The following is a 17940-nucleotide window of genomic DNA, read 5'->3' as shown; positions in this document are numbered from 1 at the left end:
CGGAGGCTGTGTGGAGGATGATGCTTGAACAATGGACTCAATTTTGGCACGGGTTTCTGGGTCAAGTTCTGAGAGAGCGCTCAATACTTTGTCCATGGTGACGAATGGGAGTAAAAATGGATAAAGGAGAGTAGAAGAAGAGAGTATAGGTAGAGGATTAAAGATGGTAAGGTAGGAGTGGAAGACAAATACCTCATATATATAGCCCTTACAACAACTCTGGAGCCGCTTCAACAGACCAATCACAAAATAGAGCCGTTACCCATACAACGGTCCAATGAAAAACGCCGAAAATGCGCTAGGCCTGCACATAGCCTCAACGGCTCGAAATGTGACCGTTGCTCTGCAAAAATAGCCGTTACATCACTCGAGCGGCGCACTTTAATTGCGAGAAAAGCATTGCTTCATCGTTAAGCAAACCCAACCACGAAGGAATTCCACCCTGATGCGCTGCAAAGCACGATGCACTGTAACACTTATATGTGCTGAACACTGAAGCGCATGCCGAAACATCACTGAGAGCTAAAACCGAAGAAGTATAACACAGATTGAGATGAGTAGACGTGAGAGTGTGATGTCCAGTTCAATTTTCAAACTACAATGTAAAGAAATTCATGAATAGGAAGATGCACATTTCATATAGGGGACATTAGAGCATTCAATCACTCAAGTTGATGTGGACGTATGTGCATATACATGTAGCATGGTAATTGAGGCTTTATGTCACCAAATGAATACTTCTCTAATGTAGAGCTCAATAAAGGACGAGAGAAGCGTTACATCTAGTCAGGCTAGGGACACCTATGCAATGGATCATTTCTTAGGCATGTAATATGGGTAGAAGACGATCACCATTGTCACGTTTTGGCAAATAAGAGCATGCATGGATTAAGATTATATCAAATCGAGCCAAACAAGTCAGACAAGTTCAATACTAATTCATTTCAATGATCAACCAAAAGCATGAAGACTCAAAGCTATCAAGCGCAAGTAACCATAGTTCGTACCTTGATACTAAGCTCGCTAGTTCTAGTCAAATAGAGGAATACTTACAGTGCCATTTCCTCGAAGCTAATGGAGTCGAATAAGGCCAAGCTGAACCCTGAGGTTTAAGAATACCTGACGATTAAGCGCCTTAGTGAAGATATCTGCCAATTGCCCTTCTGAAGATACATGAATAAGCTTGATGCCCTTGCGCTTCAGATAATCACGTGGAAAGTGTACATCGAGATATTAAGTCCTTGAATGATGTACTAGATATGTCTCGTGATCTTTTCTTGCCTTTTGCCCTGAAGAAGTCTTGTGCTTCTTCCTTATGTTGAAATGAGAGTAGCCGTAGTGGATCGCTCGTTACAAACAATCGCTAAACATGAATCTTCTACTCTTCATTTCATTCTGCAAAGGAAAAGATCAATTTCTATGTTCCCTACGAAGCGCAAGCTTCGTGGGAACATTGTCCATAGCTATTGACTCACTTGTTTTATGAACAGACTCATAATAGCTAGGGTCATTAAGATCAAGCACAATATGAGGTCGCGTTTTACAAAGCGCACCTCTGTGCTTTGAAGCGCAACCGTTGTCAACATGTGAACGTTGATAACGTTGACGCTTGCCCTTGGATTTAGCCTTTGGCTTATAGGGCTTAGTTGGGGTATGCGCTTGTTTCTTATACAAATGATGCGCTTTTGCCCCATGAAACCACTGTTTGGTTTCTAAAGGTTGATCCTCAAGTACCTTCATTCTGCCCTTCAAATGAGAGTTTTCACCCTTGTAGGCAGTTAGGTCTTGTTCAAGTGATTTGATTTTAGAAGAGAAATCACTTGATAGAGGAGAGCTGGAGTTAGAGGAAGATTCCTGGGGGTCATAGCCCAATCCAGGTCTAGCTTTCACAAAGCCTGTTGGAGGAGCAGACTTTGCTTCTACTAGCTTAGTAAGAATGTCAAGCTTTGATATGATCTGATCGAGCTTTACATCCTTGGTTGAGTCAGAGTTTCTTTCCAACTCGTTTTCATGACAACGCTCACAGGATTTTGTCAAGAGAGTGGGGTTGTCATGTAAGCACTTGGAAAGCTCAACTACTTCTTCCTTAGAACTATTAAGTTCATCCAGAAGTCCCCTAGCTTCATCAGCTAGTGACTTATGATCAACCATTAATTCTTTTAAAAGATTGATAAGGTTGCGCTTGGGTAAGATTTCATAGTTAAGATCCGTTACCTCAACGTCAGAGCTAGAGTCAGAGTCGGATCTACTACCAGCCATCAAGCAGACATCAGCTTGCGCTCCATCATCCGAATCTCCATCAGACTCACCCCAGAGTGAAACAAAAGCTTGTTTAAGAGGGGGTTGTTTTTCGGTGGAGCTTGCGCTTGGATTCACCTTTAGATGAGGACATGCTTTAGCAAGGTGTCCCTTCTCGTTGCAGTTGAAACAGGTGAACTCCTTGAGGTCGCGCTGCTTGGAGGTAGGATCGCGCTGATTGAAACCACCTTGTTTCTTGAAGAATTTCTTCACAACCTTAGTCATCATAGCAACGTCCTTATCATCGTCGTCTTCTCCTTCTTCATCATTTTCAAGCTTTTTGAGTACTCGTGAAAGCTTGAGCGCCATTCCTCTTGTTTCTTGATTTGAGTGCTTTTCCTTGTTGTTCTTGATTTCCTGCACTTTAAATTTACCTGCAAGAACAGAGATAGGCAATTCTCGGGTTTCTTTGGACTGAAGAAGAATTTGCTTGAGGGTTGTATACTTTGAGTTCACTCCATGAATGAACGCCATAGAATACTCCCAAGCTTTCTTCTCCATTCCAGCAGAAAGCATCTTGTCATACATGATTTGACACCGAGAATGATAATCAGAGACGAGCTCATTTTCCCCCATTCGAATGGAGCAAAATTCGCGATTAAGCTCAAAGATATGGTTGTCCTTCATATCATCACTACCTGAGTGCATGTTTATAATGGCTTTCCACATGGCTTGGGCAGTAGGGAGGGACATTACCTTGTCTATATCTTTTCTTGAAAGAGCATTAAGAATGAGCTGTCGCGCTTTAGCATTCTTCTCCATGAGTTGGTACTCTTTTGCTTCCCATTTTGAGTCATCCATCTCGGAGATCTTCTCATCACCTTTTTCAATAATCTTCCAGCACTGATAGTCCGTTTGCTGGATGTAGTTCTTCGTCATAGTGAGCCACCATTCAAGTTCGCCTTCAACAAGGACATGGGGCTTGGCGAGAGAAATACCGAGGTTGAAACTGGCCATTGTTCTAGACTTGAGAATCCTTTTGAACCTGTAAAAGGATTAGTGCAAATAGCTAACCTGGAGCTCTGATACCAATTGTTGGTTATAACACGTTACCAAAGTAGAAAACGCGTGTTTTGATCAGCTATTGTTCTCTGTCACTAATGTTCATTAAGCCTTAGTTGCGCTTAACAAGGATTCAATTGCGCTTTGAATGCTTGGCTTGCGCTTAACCTATGATGAACTATTAGTAATGAATTTACTAAAGTCCTTACGTGCGGAAGAGGTTAGACAGACAATAAAGTGCGCTTTAAGTTGTTAAAGCGCACCTATATTTGCACACACAAGAATTTCCAAACGGTGAGAACCCTAAGTCGCTACCTGACTCGGGATAAAACTCACCACTACACTTGTATTGATTAAGAAGTGATTACAATCTCTCGCTTCAAAACGAGAAGCTCACTCGTAAGCACTCTCTCTACAATACTCTCAGTTCAGCTCTGAAGAACAAAGGCACTCTCAACACTCTCTGATTACAAACGAAATATCTCTTAAGCTCTCTCTCTAGCTTCCTATATTCCCTATGTTTGCCATCCTTAGAGTGAATAAAATAGTACTCTATTTATACACAAGTCTGAAGCTAAACCTATAACTCAACCGTGTAACAAACAAAGACTAAACACAATGCCACCTCATCAATCCGTGTGTCTTGATCGCTTCACCAGAATTAATCAACGGCTTGGAGTGAATTGGTTTTGTTCTTCATGTGTTGATCCACGCCACATAAGCAATCCGTGTGCTTCAAGCTCTAACAAACTCTTGCCACGCTGGCGATCCCTGGAGTGGCGTCCCAAAGAGTGTAAAGTTCTTCTCGCACCTTCCTGTGCACGCAACTTGCACTCTCCCGTCTTACCAGCCTTCGTAGCGTGCAGATTTGTTCTCCTGTGCTCTGGCACACCCTAAGCTTCAGTGGAACCTCGTGGTCAACTTTCTTCAACTTTATTCAAGCGCGTCTCTACGCCCTCGAAGCTCGATCACTCTTACTTCTTGGTCTTGAATGGATTTATTAAACACCGTTTGCGAAACTTGCTTTCTCCGCTTGGTGTTAAGCGCGACTATGACCAGTCAAGCGCATCTCTAAGTGACTTAAGCGCATCCTTACAAATATGGCAATGACCTGGAAGGCTTAAAAACACTAAGAGATTAAACATATTAGTTTGTTATCATCAAAACAAAGAGAAATAGATTAAGCTTTAACAAGATGATTAAAGCTCAACTAACATTTGGTTAGCCCGATTATTTTCTAAAAACTAACATCCGACACTTGGAACAATTCACCTGCTAGTAAAGTTTGGAATCTCCAGATTTTCCCTATAATTCAAAATTTATTTGGAAAGCGACGTCGGAATGTCTCCCTACAACTTAGCAGCTTAATGGCTATGTAATCTTAGTACCATATGCATGTTCTCACTGTGGAGTATCTTCCAATATTCAAGCTGGAATAAGACCCGTTTTGATAATTCTAATAAGCATACACCCCATCCAAACTGCATATAGAAGTGCCACTATATTCTATGGATGAGGCTCCCCTCTGGATGGACTAAAATAAATTTTGATACTTCTTACTCTCCATAGGGCAATGCACATGTTGCATTCATCATTCGGAATTCTGATGGTATGATCCTTAACTGAACCGAGATACAATTCCATGTACAACTTCACTTTTTGTAGAAGCCACCCAACTCTCTTTGATGTCAGAGAAGTTGTTAAGGTTAACTTAATCAATGTTATTCTTGAAGGGGACAATCTTTTTCTAATTAATGCTATTAAGCAGATTTGGCATGCTCTGTGGCAAATCTCTATCATTGTCAAAGACATCCGTGCAACGTTATCGACTTTTGCAAGTGTGCAAATTTTTCACCGGTTATAGGAAGCTAACCAGGCGATAGATATCCTAGCTTATCCGGATACTACTATGAAAGATATCTATTATGCTCGTGATCATATACGGGGGTCTTGGCATCGGTTACCTGATATGATGATCAGGATGATGGGTTGTAGTCTTTTGCGATCTGCATTTGTAACTCATCATTTTTTTCCAAATTATGTCGCATCATGCGGCATGATGACGCGGCGTGACCTCTGCCTTGATAAGGGACCCAACGATAATAGTGTATAAAAAATGTGACGTTGGCGATTACTACATAAAGAAAGTAAAATCATTATTCCAGACTTTATACAATTTTTGGAAGAGAAGGTTCAACTGCGGAATTGCGAACTGGGATGGTTAAAGCTTTAACGACCATTTCTATGATGGTGTTCAGCACCGCATAGCATACTATTATCATTTGGCTTCCCTTTTACCTTCCGCTTCTAGATCTCAGTAAAGCTGATATGATCTCTACGTTCTGGCGACTACTCGCTGATTGAGATTGAAAAATGCCTAGAGCGGCCTCGGCGCTGTTCCTTTTGGGTATCAAAGGTCGTGTACTGATTTTTAGGGATTATCGCACCGATGTGTTTGCTATTCAAGCTGAGCGGTCTTCAACCAAGCTCATCGTTAAAGAGGATTTCTTCCACAAATTCCTATCCCACGTCAATATAATATATAGTATTCAATGTTCTTGTTGCCAAGATATAATGTGATATTGAGTTGTTAGGTTTGAGGTACTCTGTAACTTGTATAATTTGATCATATGTAGATGTTGTGCTACCGGATTTAAGTTAAGGACTTGTGACGCCTTCCTCCATGAGTTAGGATTCTAGATACTTGATAATTAAGTTCGTATACTTTCAGGTCTCGAGATTTTCATTATATATCTGAGAAAGTGCTTCATGTTACCACTCCTGATTTCGAATATGTGCTTGTGCAAGTTGGAAAGTAATATGACTGCTCACTTGAGTAGACTGAATTCATATTGTAAGTTGATTGAATACTCATTCTTCACGCATCTCTCTATATGTTCTTCTTCTTCTCCAAGCCTCCTTAATTTGAATTCTTCTGACAACATGGTATCAGAAAATGTGTATTTCAATGATTTTTTACCTTTGTTTGTTTCAGTTAGTGATCGATCTCTTTTCGTTGCATATGTTTTGAGATCTCAGTTGGTGATCTCAATAAAAATCTATCTCTATTCATCTCTGTCTTATGTGTTCTTTCTATTTCTGCGTCACTCTCCTATGGCGACACATTCCTAGTCACCAGGAAATGATTCAAGCAGACGAGATAATATCACAGTCTCTGATATTCAAAGTCCTCTCTTCATTCATCCATCTGAAAGCTCTGGTGTCACTGTTACCACAATCCAACTAACTAGTGAAAACTACAGGAAATGGAAAATTCTATTCTCAATTCCTTATCTGTGAAGAACTAAAATCTATGGTGGATGCTCTTCAACATACCAAGTGTTGGGAGGCTATGATTGTGAAACTTGAGGTACTAGAAAGGAATAAGACATGGAACTTGACTGAACTGTCCTCTGAAAAATCTGCAAGTTCTTGCAAATGGCTTTAAAAGGTCAAGGTCAAGTCTGATGGCTCTTTGGATCGCTATAAGGCTAGTCTGGTTTCTCATGGCTTCTCCCAACTTGAGGGCATCAACTACTCAGAGACATTTGCTCTTGTGGCACACATGACCTTTGTTCGTGTATTGTTTTCCATAGTAGTTGTCAAGCCATGGCCAGTCTACCAACTTGATGTCACCAATGCATTTTTGCATTGTGACTTGGAAGAGGATGTTTATATGACCCTTCCACCTGCCTACACTACTAAATCTATGATTGCCTCTAACACTTTATCTCCACTTATGTGCTCCTCTCAATATATTTTCTCAGAGGTCAGCAAGTCTCTTGTCTATAAGTTGGACAAATCATTGTATGGACTCAATCAAGAGCCTATACAATGGTTCACCAAGTTTTATGATGTTGTCAAGTCTGTTGGTTTCTCTCAAGCTCAATCTGATTACTCTCTGTTTGGCAAACAAACATCCATCTCTTTCACTGCTTTGTTAGCGTACCTAGATGACATGATCGTCACTGGCAGTGACATATATGAGATAGACAAACTCAAGCAACATTTTCTTTCTCACTTTAAAATTAAAGATCTTGGTCTCATGTAGTACTTTTGGGGGCTTGAAGTTGATAGAAGTGATGCTGGAATTTCCTTAAACCAAAGGAAGTATGTTGTTTAACTTCTTGAAGAATCTAGAATGTCTGTTTCAAAGCCTTTTCTTACTCCTCTTGACTGTATAGAGAAACTCCTCAGAGAGGGGGAGCTTCTTTCTAATCCTCAAAAGTATAGACGTCTTGTTGGCAAGCTTATCTACCTGACTGTCACCAGGCCGGATATTACTTTCTCTGTTCAACTCCTTAGCCAATTTGTTCAGAACCCTTGCATTCATCATTTGCGTGCTGCAAAGCACTTGATCAGGTACATGAAAGGGGCTCCAGGTCAAGGACTCTTCTTCTCTAGTTCCTCTGACCTTCATCTTTCTACTTAATGGGAATCAGATTGGCAATCTTTCCCCATACGACGTTCTACCGCTGGCTTCTGTATCCCCTTGGGGGTCATCTCTCATCTCATGGTGCTCCAAGAAGCAGAATTATATTGCTATGTCCACAGCTAAGGCTGAATATAGAGCTTTAACATCAACTGCTTGTGATATCACTTGGCTTGTCTGATTGCTATTCGACTTTGGTAGTAATTTTTTCCTCTCCATTTTATGTTTATTGTGACAACCAAGTTGTGCTTCACATTGCACGTAATCATGTATTCCATGAACGCACGAAGCACACTAAAGCCAATTGTCATTTAGTTCGTGATCTTCTGTTGCATAAGTTTGTTGATGTCCATCATGTTGGGACCAAGGATAACCTACAAACTTGTTCATTGAGATTCTTGGATTTGATTAGGCTAGGAAATTATTGGTCCATAGCTTCCCTTAAGCTGCTTGTTTATGCCCCAGAAAGGGATATTGTTGTTGAATTTAGTAGTTATTGTAAAGTTTTGACTGTCCTTTTAGCTGTAGGGAAGACACTAATGCTTATTCTATCTTGTGCAAGATAATAGAGAAGGAGGATTTATTGGCAAAAGTTGGCATGAGGATCTGATTAAGTTGTTTAATGTAGAAGGTAATACTAGACAAGCACATATTCTTTCAAGGATGAGAAAGGGAGGAAAAGATAAAAAACCAAAGGAAAGAAGAAAGTTTTGCAAGCATCTTGAGTATTAGGGTTTTTATGAATTTTGATTTTGTTGTTGGAATTAGTTTTTGTAGTCTGTGTCAAGTGGGTATTTTGTATTCTCAATGTTTTCTCAATTGCTTTGTTATGAAAGACTCAATGATGGAGATTTGCGAGCAATTTGCTAGCTACAAAGTCATAGTTAATAATACGTGCATCAAGGATTGTCAGTCACATATATAGTTTGATCAGTGTTGTGTTGTGTTTGTTACACTCTGTAACAGAATATCCTGGACAAATTTGATTGGAGCTTCTATGACTTCTTTGTGTTGATGGAAATTTGTATTTTTTTAATTTTGAAGGAGTCAAAACTTGATTGTCTGAAGGGTGAAGAGGAGAAGTTCAAGCTTTAACTTTCACCAACAACAGAGTTTTGAATTTCCGTCAATCAAGAGTTACGTTTTTTAGATAAATTAACGGTAGAAACTTGATTTTTCATTAGTACTCAATTAATTTGTTTTTATTCATAGGCCACATGAAAGTAAAATAACTCCATATAACATGTCCGCAATGGCTAGTAAGAATCTTCTCGTCCAAAAGATGAAAGTAAACTAACAAAAAATTATACAAAAGAAATATTTTATCGGAACTTGTGGGAATAAAAAGGGGTGAGAGGAAGGAGAAATGCTATAATTGTAAAGACTTGGTAATTTTGGTAATTTTCACTAAAAACAAGGGGCAAAAGAGTCAAGACAATTTATTGAAATCCTCGCCATCTAGAATTGGAATTTCATTTAAATCAAAAGTTGGGACCATAAAGTCAAGGCAATGAGGCATGAAATTGGTTGGGAAATTTTGGTGTTAATGCTCTGGTTTTAGTCGGATTTTTAGACTTAAATTTTTAGAGATGTAAATGAGCTTGAAGTTGTGTAATGTTGTTTTACATATTGTTTAGCTTGATAGATTGCATTGTAAAGCAGGGGTATTCCCGAAACTGAATTGTGGTGATCTGTGTGACTTGAATACCGAACATTCATTGGTCGTTGAGATTGTATGCTTATTTTTTATTGGTTGAGAAATAAAAGCAAAAAAACATATTTTACTTAAAGCAATCAATGCAAAGTGTATTTGATTTTTATATTAAAAATTGTCTTTTAGGATAAATATTTTGGAACAGAAGAAGTATTTGATTATTGCCTCCAATTGCTTTGTATAAAACATGAGATGATCAAGTCTGCCGGATAATATATAGAGAGTTGATTCAGTTTCATTTTCTTATTGCCAAATCTATCTGAGTATCCCCCTCTTTTGCTATTAGAGTCATGCTAAGCTTGGAACCCACTGAATTGAACACTTTTTTTGGTTATTTGTTGCAGAGGTACTATTAGAGATACAAGACAATATAAGGGAAGGATATTGATCTAGATGACATTGTTTATACTCTATTTCGTGAATTATTTAAAATGATGCAGCTTGTTTTCGTACTTGTTTCATGCACTAAATTCTAGTACCCCTACATATCCTCAAGTGTGTGCGCTTAGCTCGTTTTAAAAATGATAGGGCAATATATTTCATACCTCCTTATGGAGCATTTGATCTCATGCCATATAGATTAAGTGCCCATTTGGATGATAGAAGGGAAATGGAAAAGTAAATGTATTAAAAAAACTGGTAGAATGGAAACAAATCCCGTTAGAATTCAAAATTGTTTGGACGGAAAAATAAAAGAAATGGATTTAGAAAATCATGAGTTTTTCCCAATTCATTTCTGGGGTTTTCTTATGCTCAATTCTGGAGATACTTCAATTTTCTAAGGTTACATCGATAATGACAGAGGAGGCCAACATCAGAGACGACGGTGGAGGTCGACTACAGCGAGGAAGATGGTGGAGGTTGACTATGGAGGCAATGGTGGAAGTCAACATCGGCGAAGATGGTGGAGGTGTGATACGCCACAAATCACGAATCCGAAGAAATACGAAGATTAGATAGGTTTTATTCATTATTTCATTTAATATTAGGACTCATTTATTATTTCATTTAATATTGTTAATTTTATAAACTAAGAGTTTTACTCTCTTCTCGGGTTTTCTTTACGGTTCTTTCCCGAACGCCACCTTGACCATGACCAATGACAAGCGCGACGCCACCTTGCCTGCTTTGCGCGAGATGCTGTTGGCATTAACCACCGACGTCCAAACAATCCGGCAGGCTCAGGAAGTCGAACGCCTGCGCACAGATACTGTCTACGACCTCCTCAACGATAGGCACGTTCAACCACCTCCACCAATGGCCAACATACCCCTGCCGCCTCCCAATCTAGCGCCGCTCCCTATCGCAAACCCTAATATGCCGCATCTTCCGGGACAACCACCGGCTTGGCAGCGACCGCCGGACCGCCCCGCACTCGGACCGGACGCCATACCAAAAATCAGGGTTGACGCGCCCCGATTTAACGGTACTGACCCGAAAGGTTGGATCTTTAAGGTCCAAACCTATTTTGATTACTTCGCCACTGTTGCTCCGGATCGCCTTCGGTTGGTGGGCATGCTTTTTGATCAACCGGCATCAGATTGGTTCCGTTATCAACGTCGTAATAATTGCGCCGAAACCTGGCCCGCTTTCTTGTTGTCGGTACAACAACGATTCGATCCCCACCACTATGAAGATTACGTGGGTCTCTTGGCTAAATTACAGCAACGATCGTCCGTCCTCGCCTATCAAACGGAGTTTGAAGCCTTGCTTAACAATGTCACTGGCCTATCTGAAGCCACTTTGATTTCATTATTCCAAGCCGGGCTGCGGCAACCGGTAAAACGCGACCTCCACCTGCGGAATCCGACGTCGCTATCTCAAGCTTTCGCCTTGGCGCGTGAACTCGAAGCATCGCTACAGGAAACCACGGCTCATTCCTCTTCCAACACTCGTCGACCGTGGCTCCCTCCGACGACCAGCGCCAGTCCTCACACCGCTGCCGCGTCACCGACACAACCGCTGCCCACAGCCAATTCCTCTACCACCGCACCACAACCCCAAAGCAGTAACCTTTCTTCACTCCCGATTCGTCGTCTCACAATTGCCGAACGGGAAGAACGTACTAACAAGGGTTTATGTTGGAATTGCGATGAACGCTACCATCGGGGACACCGCTGCACGCCACGCTTCTTGGCACTTTTGAGTTGCGCAGACAGAGACGAGGAGGACGAGCAAGAGGCACCTGACAATCTCGCTGTCACGGCTGACATTTCTAGCCTCCACACCATGGCGGGATTTCCGAATCCGCGTTTCCTCCGCGTCGGCGGTCTCATACGCGACACGCCGATACACATCCTCATTGACGGAGGAAGCACTCACAACTTTATCCACCCCCGCACAGTCGAACAACTTCGGCTACCTATTTCCTCCATCCCGTCTTTTCGCGTGTTCGTCGGTAATGGCGAGTACTTGGTGTGTACTCATCACTGTCCCGCGACAGCTATCGCACTCCAGGGGCATTCTTTCTCCATAGACCTCTTTGTCCTGGAAGTCCACGGTCCCCACGTCGTCCTCGACGTTAAGTGGTTACAAACGCTTGGCCTCGTTTCTCACGATTATGCTAAACTAACCACGCAGTTTTCTTGGCACGATAAACAGGTCCTTTTGCAGGGCGACCGCCAATCCCCAGCGCCTATTTCGCGACACGAACTGCACTCCTTATGCGCTTCAGACAGCATCGCGGCATGTTATGAGATTGTCGGGGTTCCTCCTCCTTCTCGCGACGACGAGACCTTTCCCGCTGACGTGAACCCAGCAGTCCGCGAGATTCTGCAGCGTCACATCGCGGTATTCAAAATGCCGACGGGTCTTCCCCCGGCTCGGGCATGGGACCACCGCATTCATTTACAACCGGGCTCCAAACCGGTAAATGTCATCGCTATCCATATTTCCCAAAGTCGGAGATTGAACGCCAAGTGAAAGCCATGCTCGATCGAGGTATCATTCAGCACAGTACGAGCCCCTTTTCGTCACCGGCTCTCCTCGTCAAAAACAAGGACGGCAGTTTTCGGTTTTGTATTGCCTACCGCGCCTTGAACACAATCACGGTCGCAGATAAGTTTCCTATCCCTACCGCGGATGAATTATTTGATGAATTGGGCCGCGCTGTGATCTTTACTAAGCTTGACCTCCGTTCTGGATACCATCAGGTTCGGATGCACTCGGCTGATATCTTTAAGACGGCATTCCGTACACACGATGGCCACTTCGAGTTTCTGGTGATTCCATTCGGCTTGATGAATGCCTCGTCGACCTTCCAGGCTGCGATGAATCATCTGTTTGCTCCATACCTGCGCGACTTCGTCATTGTGTTCTTCGACGATATTCTGATTTACAGCCCATCGGAAGCCGCACACGCCTCACACCTCGACACTGTCCTGCCAACCCTCCACGACTATCACTTTTACGTCAAAGGGTCCAAGTGCTCGTTCGCGACAACAACGGTGGAATATTTAGGGACGTCTTGGTCGATGGCGCAGCACGGTCTGAATGGTTGGTCGAATGGGATGTCGGTGAACCGGAGGCCTCCTCTTGGGAACCAGTGGACGTCCTACAGCGATATTTTCCCGATTTACGGCTTGAGGACAAGCCGAATCTCATCGGGGGAGAGATTGATACGCCACAAATCACGAATCCGAAGAAATACGAAGATTAGATAGGTTTTATTCATTATTTCATTTAATATTAGGACTCATTTATTATTTCATTTAATATTGTTAATTTTATAAACTAAGAGTTTTACTCTCTTCTCGGGTTTTCTTTACGGTTCTTTCCCGGGACGCCTTTCTTGAACCGTTAGGGCTTAGCTTAAATACCGTCATTCTGCATTGTTTTGAAAATATAGAAGAAATTACGTCCCTTTTGCCCTAATCTTTCTCTCTCTCTTTCTCCTCTCACAAATTACGGCCGCCGGCCGCTTATCCCTCCCCGACCAACGGGGTAATAGATACAGTCCACCTCGGATCTGTACCAGCCATAACACCGATCCCGCTCATCCCGCGTAGGTTCTGGGTCGAACTGTCGACACCGCTCTTCGAGAATCTCCCTACACCGCTCGTCGAGGATCTGTCTACGCCGGTCCTGCACATCCTGCGTAGGTCCTGCTCGTCGAGTATCGCCATACGCTCCTCGTCGAGGACCTATCTACGCTGAACCCGTTCACCTTGCATAGGACAGGCTCGTCGAGTACCTATCTACGCTCGTCGAGTTCCTGGACTGTATCAAGGTGGACTGCGGCGACGGTGAAGAGGGTGGAGGTTGACTACGGCGACAGTGAAGAGGGTGGAGGTTGACTACGACGACGATGTTAGAAATCAGGCTGCGATAGAGCAATTGAAGCCAACAATGGTGCTGGCAATGAAGACGTCGAAGTTCTTCACAAGCTCGAAGGAGATCGGAGGTGTTGAAGATAAAGCGAAAAATGTCCTCAGGTTTGAAGCGAAAACCCCAAAGTAATTGACTGGAGACGAGGCCGTCGAGGGTGGTGGCCGATGAGAGAGGTCGCGTGGCTCGAGGACGAGTTTGTCAGGGATGGAAAAGAGCGACACATATTGGGGATGGGAGAGGGAATGAGATATGTTTCCTCTCATTTTAGGAAGGGAAACAAAACTAGGTTTGATTACCTTGATGACCTTTTCAGGAAGGTAAACGGATTTTACATCCTTTTCAAAATCCCAATATACATCAAATAAACGGGCTCTAAGTACACAAGTTAACATTATCGTTGTTCATTTTGTTTTCAACTTTTCAATTAATCAATTAGTTTAATTTAATAGCATTTACCCAATGATTTTGTGTATGCCATCAAATTTTTAATCCAGGTGAAGCCTCTCTAATTTGGGTTGAAGCTCAGGTTGGGTTTGAGATAGTAAAATCTCGTAGTCAATTCAAGGAGCATAGGTAAATATTCTGTTTTCTGTAGCTACTCCAAGTGCACTTCATCATGTCTCTGAATTTTTCTCCACTTTCTATTTTCCTCACTTGTTTAAAATTGAAACAATATTACGTGTGAAAGCACCAATACGTGTGAATTTTGAAATTACATATTACATTATAGTTAAATTTTGTTTCTAATCCCTATATCCTTTGCTGCACTCCAGTCTAGGAGCTGTGCATATTTCTGGGCTGCCTCATAAAAAAACCAATTTTAATTGGGATAAACATAAATCGGTCCAGACTGGTCTGATCCATTTTTTCGATCCTATTATCACAAAATTCAATATGGTTTTACGAACTTATTATCCGATTCTACTGATCCGATCCGATATTACCGATCCAATTCCTTTTCTCGGACAACCATGTTTATTCTGTTTCTTTCAATTCTGAATTTGATTTAATTGAATAATCTGGACCTAACACTACTTATCATCGTCGTACTTGTAGAACAAACTTCAAATGAGAACACATAAACACGCATTTTTTATTTTTGAGTACATAGTACAAACTTATAAACACTCCACCACAGTCAATGCAAATTGATATTGTACAAGTTTATTTATAAACAATACGAAGAGATAATATATAAGCTTCATGAATTTGAACTGCAGTACATATATAGTATAACGAATTAACGATAATACAAAATCCTTATACCTGCGATGGAAATCCTGTCTCATCAAACACATCTCACCACCATAAACCAATTCTTACCCAAAAACGTTGATCAACTCCCTTAAAATCAATCTATACTCAACTTCAGCAACCATAGAATGATTAAGCTTTGCAAATATAGCGAAACCAATTAACCAAATGAACAAAACAATCCAGCCGAAAGGAGGGAATATAATGAGCAGTAAGAGAACAACAGCAAGAGCTCCTAGAAAAAGGACGAAGTTCTGTAATATTCCACGGCTGTTAGAAGAACAGGTTGTGCAAAAACGGAATACACCTTCCTTTGCAATAAAATATATGACGATCACAGCAATTGCAATGGATAGAGTAGTGCACTCTGTTTCTTGTTGAGATTGAACTGGGAGGAATTTTGCCATTATCTCCCAAAGAAACGCCAGTAGATCGGTTTTCCTGTTGCGTTAACAGAGAAGACGGGTTTTTAACTAAAAACAGAAATGTGGTGAAATCGAGTGGTCAAGTAATTACCTCTCAAATTCAGCGTGTTCGTGCTCTGGAATTGGGGTGTTGTCTTCTCTAATTTCAGCCATGGATACGCGCACTTCTATGCTTTAAAAAAATGAGAGTTTGAAGAGAAATGGAGTGCTATGGAATGTCTATCGATCTATTTATAAGGAGCGCGCCAAGTTCCGTGGTGGCAAATGTAGCATTTAGTACGTTCGTTTAATACGTAGTTTTAAACATTATTGTTTTGGGGAATTTTTAATCAGATTTGTATTTTACTATATTCCCCCTCCCCTAATTGGTAAGAGGGGTCCACATTCAATATGTCTTCGATTTTGTGGACAACGATATTAGCTAGATTAGCAAAGTAATATAATATTTTAGTTAATTATAGCAGGAGAATATTTAAATATATAAGTTATATATATATTGTATTTTATTTTTATTAATTATATTATACCAATTTTATTGAGATATTTAAAATAAAATGTGATTTGATTTAGTGATAAAGTTTTTCGACGTGGTATGTAAATAGATATGAGTATAATTAACATGACAATATCGGCAAAGAGGTTAAGAGGAGGAAATGATCGAAAATATTTAAAGGGAATAACTGGAAAATGAAAATAAAAATAAAAATGTGTTGTATAGTCAAAGTCACCTACTAGTAATTACGCGGATAGATTTGTATAATTAGATATATGAGCATGTAATAGAACATACACCTTTTTTTGTAAGATATAGATTTCGAAGTTTTTTATTATTGTGTATATTTATTTTGGTTTGCTTATTTTTCGTAAGATTTGTAGTCAATTTGACATTTTACTGGTTAGCAGGAGTCAAATGGATTGGAAATGTCGAGTTAGGTTGTTCTAACCTGGGTTGATAAGGTTCTTAAAGTATTTTGTTCATGTCAGATTCGATTCATCCAATGTGTTAAAAATATCATTTCTAATAGTTTTATAGGTTTTTTGAAAGATACTTATTTAATAAGAAATAATAATATTATATATTATATTATTATTTAAAATAATATAGGTGAAATGACGTTTTGAATCGGATTTGGGTCATTTGATTTTATGGTTGATTCGGGTTAGGGCTCTAATCGACGGTCGGGTCTTCGGGTTGGATCTTCGTATCTAGTCGATTTTAACAATAGTGAAGTAGTAAGTGTGACTAATATTAGGGGGGAAGTTTCTGTGAGAATGTGTGCTCATGTCAGGACTTAGGACTATGTGCGCATACATGTCTTCGTATGCATATACATGTAGTGATCAAAATAGGCACACACATTTTTCACAATGTGTTTAGATACCAAAATACATTTTGTTTTGACATAGTTTGTACTTACGCTATAACGTGTGCATATAAAGACAATTATGTGAACATCGTCTTGAGTCCTTGCATGAGCACACATGCTCATATGAACATTTCCAATATTCCATAAGAGAGTTCGTTTATGATTGCACACATACATTACCATCTTTCAATTTCCATAGATGTCAACATTTTCTACTGTTTTAGAGAAAGTAATTGCGCAACGACCACCGCTTCCACTTGTAGCGAACTCTTCGTTCGTTTATCTTCAAAGAAGACGGGAAGATAAACTAAGAGGAATGATCGAGAAGCAATCTAGTTTGAACTCTAGGGTTAGGAGGTCGTTCTAGGGTTTTGACTCGGCTGATTCCACTTCTTGGTCCTGGCGGCCGCGTTGCGCGTCTGGTGGCCTAGCACCCGGTTCTCCGACGAGGTGTGTGTGCTTGATCATCTCTCTTTTCGGGTTGCCTTAATGGAGTTGTGCCCTAACTTGGCAACGATGCAACCGAGCAGCCCTAATTTGGAAGAGCCAGTGGTGGGTATTGCCTCTGCAACTCAGACTGGGGTGTTGTATTCAGCGGAGGCGGCTATGGCGGAGCATGTTCAGCCTGCGTTTTTGCCGTCATGCTTGCTGGAGGCGTTGGACTTGTACGCTACTGAAATTTACGAGTTTGGGTTTGAAGAGGTAAAAGTGGAATAGGAACTACAGAGATTTGTGTTGCTCGGCGGTATTATGGGTCCGGGAGCGACCTCAAAGGAGATGGAGGCCTTCGTGACTCAGAATTGGCCGGCATATGGTCCGTCCATCCAGATCCGTCGTAATGGAATTTGGATCTTTCGATTCTCTTGTCAAGAAAATGTTGATGCGGTTTTGCAAGCTAGGCAGTGGTTCTTTAAGGGACGATATCCGATTGCCCTTACTCCATGAGAGTCAGGTACGTCGATCTCATGGAATAGGTTTACTACTGTTCCGGCATGGGTCCAACTACGCAACTTAAATCCTCTATTCTACTCGAAGCATATGTTGACTATTTTGGGAAGCATGATTGGTACCCCGATTGCTATGGATGAAGCGACGGGGAATAGAACTCGACCGGAGTGT

Source organism: Phyllobates terribilis, unplaced genomic scaffold, assembly GCF_046119375.1.
Source record: "Phyllobates terribilis strain yellow unplaced genomic scaffold, ASM4611937v1 Scaffold_4393__1_contigs__length_61495, whole genome shotgun sequence".
Lineage (NCBI taxonomy): Eukaryota > Metazoa > Chordata > Amphibia > Anura > Dendrobatidae > Phyllobates > Phyllobates terribilis.
Note: the sequence above shows the minus strand (reverse complement) of the source record.